The following is a 12993-nucleotide window of genomic DNA, read 5'->3' on the forward strand; positions in this document are numbered from 1 at the left end:
CAGAAAGAGTTAGTTTATATATTATATTGATGCACTGAACTGTGAAATAAAGCATACATACATTCAGATAAAATGAAGCCAGTTTGCAGTCATTACCTGTGTGCCATGAGATGAGGTCATGGTATTGGTCTGTATTAGCTATTGTGCCTGTCTTTAGCCCAATGGTGAGGGATTTTCTGACCATAGAAGCAGAACACACTTATCTCTCCCATTCTGTAATAGATGGGGTGTACCTGTCTATCTGGATGCCCCCAGGTGCTGTGAGTATCCAAAACTGCCTGAGTGTGCCTGTCTCTCCTCCTCTGCACTGAGGTTTCCTTAGTATGTTCCAAAAGCATACACTTGCATTGCTTAATTATTATTAATAGTAGTATTATGCAGAGGCCACATGCTTCATAGGATATTTTAGGATCTGTGACTCACTAAACCATAATTTCCTGTTCACAGGTTACCTGAAGAAAATTGTCTTTTTGGCATCCTATTCTTGGCTGGAAGATGTGGGGGAAATGGTAAATATTGTGAAAAATACTGGATCTTACATATCTGTGAGCTGTCCCAGCCTTCCTCCAGGTACAATTGCTTCTGCCTGCACATAAGACAATTAATTTACAGGTATATGGAACAGATTCTCTGCATTTCAGGATACTTCAGTAAGGAAATTGGAAAGGTTCCTGAGACAGTTGAGGAGGCTGGGCACTTGGTCTCTGGTGGGGCATGGAAAGGCTGGAGAATCTTTCCAATGAAGAGAGGCTGAGGGAGTTGGGGTTGTTCAGCCTGGAGAAGGCTTGGAGGGAGGGACTTTATTGTAGCCTTTCAGTACCTAAAGGGGGCTAGAAGAGAGTTGGAGAGGGACTTTTAACAAGGGCAGGTAGTGTTATGACATGGGGGGATGGCTTCAAACTGAAAGAGAGTAGATTTATTGGACATAAAGAGGACTTTTTTTTTTTTTTTATGAGGGGGGTGAGACACGAGAACAGATTGCCCAGAGAAGCTTCTAGAGAACACATCTCTAGGAGTGTTAAAGGCCAAGCTGGATGGAGCCTTGAGCAACATGGGCTAGTGGAAGTTGTCCATGCCCATGGCAGGTAGGTTGGAACATGGTGATCTTTAAGATTACTTCCAACCCAAACCATTCTATGATTCTTCTAGATGGATGTGAATCCACTGTAGCATTTATGCTGTTAGGTGAGCTTTTTATAAATTGGAACTCTAAATGTTGCTATGAGGAAGCAAGTTTATATATATTGAAACCAGGTATCAAATTGGAAAGCAGTATAGCATGTAAGACCTCAGTCCAGTTTTTGTGCATTCATTCATGTTGATGGGACTGTTGGCCATGTGAGAGTTGTTTCATCAAATCCTTCCTGCCAAAGCACAAGCCTCACCTATTTCCTATTGTGATGAAAATGGTGTCAATCCCCTGTGAACAGAAGAGCTCCCTCATTGCCTTAATTCAACTGCAGAATTCTCAAACAGCAGCAATCTTCCAGCATATGCAGCTGCTGCTGCTGCTACAGTCTGTCACCAGCTTAGTCAATCATCCATTATTTATTTCCAAACTGTATGTAAAGCTCTGCAGCATAGCCTTTTATGTCCATATGCAGGGAAAAGAAGAGAAAGAACTTCTGAAAGGCCAGGAGAACAAAAACAGAGAAGCCTCTGAAATCCTTTGTTGGGGAAATTTTCTTATGTAGTTGTATCCAAGGAAGAGAGGAAAGGGAAATAAAATCACCTTTAACAGCAGGTAACACTTTGGTACAAATATCTGTGATCTCTCTATATCATTTGTTGCAGTCAAAAATTCCTTTTTAAAGATGAGATCCTTTGTTTACAAGTGTCCATCAAATGCAACACGCTTAGAGAGTATTGTGCATGTCTTCTTCTACAGTCTGCATTCTGTGTTGGGTCAGTTCATCCTGCAGGCTGTTTGATGCCTGCTGACTGCCTGGTTGAGAACGGTTAATCAGGACTACAATGAATCTCCCAGGAATAGTATACAATCAAGGAAGAATAGCCCACAGAAATGTTTGCAGGCAAATAAGAGAGTCTCCATGACAAGCTGTTGCACGTGTGTGTATATGACCAGCATCTTTGTCACAAAAAATGCTTGCTGACAATCCTAAGAGGTTAAACAGAGCAGCTGTTCAGAATTAAAACAACTGTTCCAAGTTCCGGTTTTAGCATTCTGGATTATTTCCTTCTTTTAAATAAATGCGGTAACAAATTGCTTACTAAGAAGTTTGCCCATGAACCCAGGACAGGTCAAATCACAACAATTTAGCACCATTCCCAGTGTTTCTTTTTGCACTTTAATTAAAAGTAGTACTCTGATTTGTAGAACAATCATACTGGAAGGAAATGGTGCAAAAAAAAAAGTTTGAAAAACACTTTTAACCTCTTAAAGTCAGCTGCTGACATCCCATCTACAGGCTACAGCTATAATCTCTCCAGCGAACTCCAGTGTCCTAGGTAGCTCTTGCACTTTACTCAGGCTGGACAAAAAAAACAGCAGCAATGTTGATTCCTCTGTTGTGTGTGAAAAAGAGTAGCTCTGGAAAAAATCACATCCAGATCTTGCTTATCAGACGGATATTGAGAACCACAAAACAGGAACTCCTATATCTTTCAGCCCTCATTCTTCCTCTGTCTTATCTTCCAGCATCCAAAGCTGTCCTGATTCTGGAGGCCCATCTACACTGGGCAAAGGGGTGTGGTGTGAGGTTTTTGAGTTAGCATTGACCTAGATCTGACTTGAGAACAGTGCTTTTTCTGAGACCCTAAGGAAGCAGACCCTCACTCCACTGTCAGTCGCTACTGCCCCAGGAAGACTTACAGAACTGCCTAATGCCACAGCACAGCATTACGGGCTCAAGTTACTGCACATCAGCTGTTCCACCAGCCTGGCAGGGTGCCTGTTCCAACCCTCCATGGAGGTGAAGGCACTCATTCCCGTAATGCTGAAAGACTGCATATTGAGCAGCATTAGTGGGGAATAAGAGACTTCATAGAAGCAGTTACTGCAGGTCTGTTAATGTCTGGCGTCCTCCTACTGCCCAGGTAAATGGCACATAGTTCAATGTTAGTAAAGATCACTTAACTCCAAGTGACCAGGTGACACTTAGTGTTCAGACCTGTACAGGAGTACAAAATAAGTCAACTCAGGTTTCAGTCTAATGAGACAGTATGTGAGTGTAACTGGAAACTGAATTACTGAACAATACAAAAAAGAATCCTAAAATGCACTGACTCCCCATGAACTTTGAATTGCTGGTACTCTGAAGAGAAACGCCATCCAATGGTCACCAGTAGTAAAGCATGCTCAGTTTGTGTTTCCACATTAGGACTGTTGCCCAGTCTTTACACCATGCTTACATCTTCAGGATCAAGCAGTGATTGCAACTGCATTCCAAGATAAGTGCATATTTATCATTATTTGCCCATTACCTGAAGAGCTCACACCAGCACCCTTGGGTTCAACTTGCACATACAGATGTAAATCATAGAGCTGAATTCTCCCATGGTATCATAAAGGCACACATCAGAAGTGCATCTAACTACCTCTAAGCTGGAAAAACCCTCTGTCTCTTAGTTTCGTGGCTTAGTCTTTTTTTATGAGATTAAAAATGACACATGGGAGCAAATAGAAATGCTTGTGCTTCTAATTGCTTGCTGTGTGTGAGACACAGCTATTCCCAACTTCAGCTGTACTGCAAGAGGAGAACTACGAGCAGTAATTTTACAGAGCAAGCAGACCTGATAGAGAAGTGTCTGCTTTTTTAAAATCTGGTCTGTCAGTGTGCAAAGGAGTTAAGATCTCACAACAAACAGAGTTGTCTGGAAAGTTCCTAATTTGGCAATTTCTTTGAAAACCAGGGCTTACAAGAATTGTCTTGCATTGCCCATCCATTTTCATTGTCTTATGTCATGACACAGTCTTCACTAAGGTAATGGTTCAATGCCTACCAACTTTGTCATTCCTGAGGGGTACCAAACCTTGGCCTCTTGGTAGGCTCTTGCTCTGCTAGACATACTTGATTGGGCTGATGTCAAAGAGAGAGTTTGTGCTGTTTTCCTGTCTGGTCTCAAAAGTTCCTGCAAATTGTTGATGATGATTAGAATGGCCTCTGAGGAGAAACAGGCTATTTCAGGAAGTGTGGCTGATGATACAGTAAATGGTACTGTCCCCTAAGAGAGCACTTAGCCACTCTGTTGGCAGACTGGCAGGCCCTGCAGCTCAGATAGCTGTGCTATCCTTGGAAGAGAGGTGAGACAAAGGTGTTTTATGGTCCTGACCTTTAACATGCCTGTGCTGTTATTGAGTTTGAAGGGCAAACTGCAGGACCTGGGTCAAATTTCAGTATAAATGCATTTGTACTTGCTTTTCCAGTTGGATGTAGTTATTCTGTTTCTCTCTCTCTCCTAATATGCTGAGTGTGCTGCAATGCACAGCTAAGCAGATGGCTCATTTCATCCTAGAGACAGATCCATTTCTGAGCACAGGAATACTTGTATCTAAAGAAGTGCTCAAATGAAACCATTTGAGTAAAAGCTACATGGAGATAGTTAAGCTCATTTACCACATATATGGGTGATTTGCTTACAAGAAAAAGGAAGAAAAACTATAAAAGAGGAATGCTTCTTGCTGTATCTCCAACATTTGTCCTGCAGCATATGGGGTTTTCCTGAGGATGTGCATTCCCAGATTTCCTACAAACAAATTTGTGAGGTCTGGTGAGCACAGAGCCTCAGGCAGTGTGGTCACAGACTCACCATCTGTGTGCAATCCCAGTAGCATCAGCCCTGCAGTTTACGTGAAGTTCTCATCTTTCAAATTTTTTTACAAAAATGGTTCTTTTCCCCATCCAGACAGCTTTCCAGGCCAGGCCTCATCTTCCAGGACACTGCAGTGGTGGAAGGTGGCCAGCATTGTGTGGTATCAGTATAACTGTGTTTATACTGAGAGCTTAAATCAATGTTGAGTGAGGAAACATCATTGCTTCATCCTACAAAGAGAAGAGAAATTCTAATGGATCTTGATGTGTGAAAGACTTTCAAACTCATTTAGTTGGTCCATGTAATATTGCCAATGTAAGGTCTCAAGTGTGGACACGTAGAGATTAGTACTATCCCTATTTAATCGAAGCTCACTGAGGAGTTCACTGCAGAAATTTATTTAGTGGTTCCTGCAACACACTGTCATTGCATTGGTAGGCTGTTTGAAAGGTATTTCTTTCCCCATAAGCTGTCATGCACAGCTTACATTAATGATATTGCCCTGAGGAGAGTCAGATGAGCAATCCTTATGGACCTACTTGTCTGTGGACACCTGTCACAATAATTTCTTAGCCCTGAGCAGGAGGAGTGTCATGGCAGCTCAGGAAATAAAGATTTCTTTGTGTTGAGGAGACTGAATAGAATCAAAATTGACTATTTTCCTCCAAAATGAAAATATCTGTATTAATATGTATCTTTTTAAATTACTCACTGACTGTGCCTCTACTTGATTTTTTGATTGCATGTCCTGCCAACTAACTACCCAATGACTGCAGTATCCTCACTTCATTTAATTCTTAACCCACTGGTTTTCAAGTAAGTATGGTTTGTTTATGAGGATCAGCCTAGGTTAATTTCTCATTGGGCTGTTGCCTTCCTTCATAAAGTTGTACAATTATTTGACTGTTTTCATCACAGTTTTAGGCTTAAACATACCAGTACTAAAAAATGCAGGGTAGTTAGAATAATAAGCTATGCTTGAGCTTATTAGCAAGGTTGCTTATTCTGTACTGGGAGGCTTTAGGAATTTTGTAAATTGTACTGAATAAATTTGATTAAAGAGAACTATGGAACAGATAAACGTGCATTTAAAAAATGAAATTTATATAGAAAGAGAAATATGGGATGAATGCAGCTTTCTATGTCTACTTTTATAAATGTTCAAAAACAGAGGAGACATTTGATCTGCCATAAAAGCCAGTATGCATGAGAAAGTAGAAAACCCGTGAGCAACACAAAAATTCAGGCTACTGCTTCTGTATCCTTGATACTCACCTGAGAATCAGTTTGGAGTGATCAATTATTCTGCCCAGAATAGAGTCCAAGGTTTCATCTCGAAGGCTAGTAAGTCATTAGCCATATCATGTTCCTCTCCACTCACCCTTCCTTTTTAGGAAGGAAAAACAACAGTGAGTTGAATAGATGGATAATATGGATGGAAAATATACTCCAGTATTCCTGGAGCTAAAATCTGGAAGATACTGATTTCACCACAGGTCTGATAGTAGATTTACAAAGGCAAGAAAACTCATTTAGCCTACCCTTCCTTAAATTCAAATCTTGTTATGACTTGGAATTAAAAAAAATAAAATAGAGACTTGGTAAGTGTCAGACACTAAACAAGGATTATTTTGGAGCTGTACAGCTGTATAAGACTGTATAACTTAGTAAGGCTTAAGCTGTCCTGTCTCAGTACAAAGCCCCAGCTGATTATGTAAGGACATTTCCTGCTGGGCAGAAATGCAATTTCCCACAGATGCAATTTTTTACAGATGCAGCACTCTACATGTGAACAAAACACTTTGCTGCTGATTTGTCCCATACTGGGGAAGCCCATCCTGGAGAAACAGCCCTATTGATGAAGGGTGATCATTGCCTTGCCTTATGTTTTTTTCCCTTGGACAACAGTATACGCTTCCTGGCACTGAATCAAGCTGTGAAGGACAGTCATGTGGTGTATGCTGATGGCAAATGTAAATTTTTGACAGATTTGTAGGTCATACAGTTTGTCTGTATTCATCTCCTGATGTTCCTATTACCATTATTTATCACTGCATTACGATAGCCTCTGAGTCCCAGTGCAGCCCCACTGTGCTAAGTACTATAGAAAGACATTCCTGCCTTTGCTGGTTTGGCTTCACTCCAGTAGATCAGCTATATTAATGTATCTCCTGCCTTGCTACTCTAATTTTTTCCTGTTCAACAAAAGGAATGATTAAAACACTGGGGAGAAGAGACTGGAGGAATGATCAAATAAGATAATTTGATTTTTAATCCATAAGCATCCTTGGTCTACTCTCTATTGCACCAATAGAAAAAACATGACTAGTTCTTTGCTGGATGTGCAAATACCCCAGCAAATACCATGTTCTGTAAGTTGCCACAGATCTGCTGACTTAGTATGATCTGCAAAGTAAAGAGGTTTTATGGCACTTTCCGTTATACAGACAAGGCTCTGGTATCAGTGTGGGTTCATCACTTGTTTGGAGCAGATGCTGAATCTCTGTGATGTGAGCTTAATTAATTTAACCTACTCTTTTCCACCAAAGCCTGGTGCAAAGTATTTACAGCTGGCTCACTCTTGGCTGATGTTGTTGAGAGAATATTCCAGATGGAGGATTCTAACGTGCAAAAATGTCCAGGACAGTGCCCTCCTGCTAAGCTACTTGGTACCAGCTTTGCACATCCCAAGCTCAGGGTCTCAAGTACAGGCTCTGGAAGTTTCTGTGAAGTGGCATAGCAGCTCTAAAACAGTCTGTGATGATGGACAGTGCAGCACCAGCATGATGGGCTGATACTGTTCTGATACCCAAGGGATCTACCTTGCTTCTTTGGGACCCTAATGAATCAAAGTATAAGATAACCTGTATTTGGATAGGGAAATCTGTAATTTTTAAATGTGGCCTGTGATAGGAATTTTGTTAATCCTGCAGAAGAAGGGATAGATCCCCCTGAGAGTGGGATTTCCCTATAAATTGTAGATATCAGAGCCCATGTTGATCACCAATTCACTAGCAATTTCCTACTCCATAGAGGACCTTGCACCTTAGAGGCTATAGGGCAACAAAGTGAAGCCTATAATGATGCTCTCTGCAGCCACTTCTGAAGGCAAGGGAAAAAGAACACACACTTTCTCAGCCACATTTGCAGTGACCAAGGAAATCCCCTCTCTGGAAATACCTTGATCAGACTAAGCAGTCAAAAGGCCATGTAGCTGTTGAGATGAAAGTCCCCCATAAACTCATGCCACCTCTACCAAACTGGGTATGTTGCCTTTCCTCTCTCCAGAACAGTGTCCTGCCTTTGATATATGCAGTATTATCCAGCAGGGAAGCAACACTTTATTATAGATCATTTTTCACAGGCCCAGAAAATAGGTCAGGTTGCCCACCTTAGACATGAGTGTAAAATTCCTGCTCGCTCTGGACCCAGGGATGAGCAGCCCTGGCTGTGCAGCCATTACCGGGACTCAACGCTTGGGCCACTTGCCAGCATTCAACTTTGGATAGTGTGGAGGCACTAGAAGAAGAACAATGCAGCCGGGATGGAAATAAAATGTTTTTTTCAGTACCTGTTGAGGTGGGGACACATAAAATTTCTCTGAAGGAAGCGAAGGTATTAGAGTTAACAGGCAACCAACACCAGTAAAAAGACAGCAGGGAAAAAGAACTCCGATTAAGGACCTGCCCAGCCCATTGGGTACCTGAGATAAGTGATGAAGTATGCACACTAAGATTTATTGGTAGGTGAGGATATCTGTTTTAGAGAGATGGAAAGTGCAGAGAAAAAGCATTTGTGCCTCAATGGACAGAGCAGAAATGAAAATTCTTCACTGAAGTGAAAGAGACCCCTTTTAGCATCATGAGGCCTGTGGTTGTTGAAGCAGAGATACTGCTAGACAGTTTCATAATGTTCCGCCACCATTGCTCCTTGATGGATTTTGTAGCTCTGTCCAATCTTGAAATATAGAAATTAAGTGTTTCTTTTCACTTCCTGATCTGGTCAGCCTGTCCATGTTTTGCATCCTCCCACTGGGAAGCACAGGGCTCACTGCCAAACTGAAGCCCTCTGTTTTTCAGTAGAAAATACAGTAAATCAGGAAAATAAATCTTGATTTCTTCATCAGACTAGAGAGACTCTATTTTATTAAATAACTCTTTCAGATCAGGCAAGTGCCTAAATTAATAAAAATCAAAGACTTTGCAATTTGGCCATATTTGGGGTTACAATGCACAGTAAAATGATGGCGTTCAAAGCTTACTGAGAGGTATCTACCAAACACTAAGGCTGTGGTGCATTCCAGAGATTGGGAATATTAGATTGCTAGACATGTGCAATACACAGAATGTATGGTGAGAAGATTGTTTTGCTTTTTTCCCCTTCCCTGCCTTGGGCAAGCCTTCAGTGTCAGCAGACTCTGTTTGCTTGTTGGCAGTGACTAGACCACAGCTGTACTCCAGGGCCCTGCTCTGCCCTTTGGAAACTTGGGGGGAAATAAAACATTGGTTGACTAACCAGTCAACAGCTAACATCCAGCTAACAAATGGACACAAGTAGAGCTGTGTGGGAGGGAGGCCATGCTCCAGAATTGCCTTCATCTGCTTCATCTGCCTCTCGCTGGATATTGGCCTGCATGTGACCTGTGAAGCTCTGGGGACATGGGGCAGTTTCTGCTTCTCCCACCAGTCCCCTCAGGGAGATCCAACACCTGTAGATTGTACTTGCTGCATCCTTCTTTGTCATGGGCTTTTGTGTTGACAAAGCCAATGCAGCAGCAGAGATGCTAAGGTCAGAGATGTCTGCAGAGACACAAAAGTCGGCAGCTGCAGTTGCTGGTTTTGATACATGATCATATGCAAGATGACATCGTTTGTGCTCCTTTGCTTGGAAGCTCATTTCCCCTCCTGCCTGCAGTTGTTAGCAGCCATGTGGCATCCTGACATTTCATCTTTATTAACTTCTTGACATCTTTATTAACTATCTTGACAGATAGCCTTTTGGGGCTTACTGGGAGATTAATTGTTTTCAGGAAGCTTTTAGACTGTTAGCAAGGTTTCATATTTTCTTTCCCCATTCTTTCAAACAGGAGACTCTAATAAAGCACTATGAGATGTATTTAAATGCTCTAAGGATGCCAGGAACATTACTCCTAGTGTCCCCCAGTTCCTCTGCTCTTTGCAGCCCAGAGCTGAAAACAACAAGGGATGGGGGGCGAGGGGGGAGGGGGGCGACACAGTTTTGAGAAGGGCACCGGCTGCAGCCATCATTGCAGCCACTTTAGTTAGATTTTCCCAGTGGCATTTTTCCAGGGGGAAAAAAAAAGAGCTTACAAGCCTGGCTATTTTTTTTATAGTCAATGCATGTGATTAGCAGTATTTATAAAAACTGTGCAGAAAACAGCATCTCAGGAAAAGGAAAAGAACATGCAGATGCACTGAGCGAAAGGAGAAATTAACAGACTTTGAAGTCAGCAAAAGTGCCTGATTAAGGATTTAAAAATCAGAATTTTGCAATTTGGCTGTGCTGTGGGTTTCTAAAGCATAATGTAGTGATGGCTTTTGAGGCCTATGGAAGCTATTTTGTAAATGACTGCATGTATAATGCCATCTGAAGATACCAGCAACATAAGTGTTTTCAGGGTGGAAAGAGAGAAACTTCAGAAGCGAAAACGTAAAAACAGAATATGGGTGATGAACTCATGACAGCCCCCTCAAACATTTCCTTTCTCTCCTTACACATTTTGTGATTTCAGCATTTTCTTTGCATTGCCCATACATTTCTCTTTCTGGTTTGTTTACATGTGTTTTCCTCAAGCCATGAGATAAGGATTTAAAGGAGTATTTTCCCATTCCTATTTATTACAAACCAGTAGCAAATTGCTCATTTCATAAGTAATTCAAGCCCAGCAATTTTTCATTAGCATAAGAATTTAAATTTCCTTTGTGCTTCATTGCAGAACTAGATTTAACAGAACATAGAATGGGACTTGGAGATATTTACTATTAATCTGTGAGTTCAAATGCAGGTGGGCAGAATCTGAGGTGCTGTGATGATATGCTTGTTCAGGAGCCTCTGTTGTGTTTTGGTAACCACCCAGAGTTTAATGATAAGGCTTGATAAACAATACTGTTCACCTGATGGCATATAGCTAGCTTATTTGTTCAGTCTCTGCAGACTGTTAGAAATGTGCACAGAGATGGTTTTCCATCCTTTTTTAGATGTAGTCCTCTCAGTTTAGCTGTGCTTATTCATAACTATAAAGGGACTCCTTGGTAGTCTCCCTGCTGTACACAAAACGTGGCTTGGAGGACTCAGTGATAACAATCCTGCATCCACTAGAGATAGCAAACATTGTAAATTAGGGACAGTCTCTTCTGTTACACATAGGGGAGCATAGTAGCATGAGATTCTTCATTAGCTCTGACCATAGAAATACAGAAAAATAATCCATTGCAGGGAGAGTGACACTAAATGACACCTGAACACCAGGACTTGAAAAGGTGTCAGTTTTTATCCAAGTGTTTTATGCATTTTTAAAGCACACATATGGAATGAATATATCTAAATATTCATTGCTTAAGGTGCCTTTCTCTGACATCAAAAGCTGTGTGCATAAATTCCTGATTTTATGTGATAGCTTTCATTATCTCTCCATCTGTCTGGAGGGACAGAACTCCAATGCTCATTAGGACTCTCCCTTTAGAGGAAGCCAGGTGAAAAAGCTCTTGTCTTTTATGCTATAGTAGAAGGTGAAAATGTTACCAGATTAACAATTCTTTCCAGCAGTGCTTTGGCTAGTCTCACCATGCAATTGAAAATTCATTGTAAGCAATCAAGCCCCATTATTTCCCAACCAGTAATCTTTATTTTTCAGCCCCTTGCTCATCTGAAGACATGCTTGCTAAGGAGAGGTGCAGAGTCAGCAGGAAAGATGGGCAACATGAATAATTAAAATAGAGGTCAAGTTTACATTTGCTACTGGAAAGAAATGGTTTGCACAAAAATAGAATGAAACAGGGCATCAGAGATGCTCCAGAAGGACAGCTGTTATGTCTGGTGGCATTTTTCCCTCCAGGAGGATTGTTCATGACAGCATCATAGAGGTATTTGGTTTAGAATGGCAACCTATCGTAGTATGATTTTGAAACGTTCTGGTGTGGATAACACTAGAGAAATGTGTTTGGCAAAGGTAGAAACTGCTAACCAGTAGCAGCTAACAAATGAACGGGGATCTGCAGTGTGCACACATGAGAATTACCTCATGGAAAAGAACATATTACACAAAATATTATCTCAGTGACAAAGACAAGGACCTAGGAATCATGAAATTGAAAAATTAAGGTTAGATTCAATTTTTAATCTATTTTAATCTATTTAATGCTATTAAATGATACCAAGTACTCTGTTTTCATGGCTTTCTTCTGAATTCGGTATTACAGTTGGACAGTGCATTTCTGTTCAGTACTTTTTCTTCCACTGTTCAATCCTTTTTATTTATTTTTACTTATTTTGCCAATTAAACAAATCTTTTGAAAAAAGGATTCATTTTCTCAGAACACTTACCATCCCAGCCTCATATTTTTGCAGATATTATTAAATTTATTTTCATTAACCACTCAGAGCCAAGGGCCCTGTTATCACCTTGTAGAGATGCAGCTGTGAGACACTGAGATTACAAAAATCTTTTCTTGAATAATAAACTGTGAGAGATTTTAGAGACCTTAACTTCCCAGTGTGCAGAGAATTACAAAACACAAAGCACGACCAGTATTACTTTATTTGTATTGAGGGTTCAGCACCTCTATGAATCTTGAGTCTGAAAAAACTTCATTAATCTAATCCATGACTATACTACTGGCAAGACTAGAGTCCAGTTTTCCAAACCAGCATTTTTCTGTCTGACCTTGTCACTTTCTGTAACCTTCGCTTGGTACCTTCACATCTTTCAACACCTGAAACATGTAAAGCAAGTGTTTTGCAGGCACCTCTTCTTGACAGAAAACAATCCAAGAATATTCACAAATGTTACAGTGACTTTAACATATTGAATGAGATAGGAATCCTGGAAGGAAAAAAATAAAAGACCATGTGGTTTTGCAATTACAGTCTGTCTCCTAATGCATTAGTATGAGAGGACTGAATAGGGAGGAAATAAGCAGCATGATCTCTCTTTTGCTCTAACTTCTTGATTGCTCTCATACAATAATAATATTCCTTTCC

The sequence above is a fragment of the Molothrus aeneus genome, chromosome 6, assembly GCF_037042795.1.
Source record: "Molothrus aeneus isolate 106 chromosome 6, BPBGC_Maene_1.0, whole genome shotgun sequence".
Lineage (NCBI taxonomy): Eukaryota > Metazoa > Chordata > Aves > Passeriformes > Icteridae > Molothrus > Molothrus aeneus.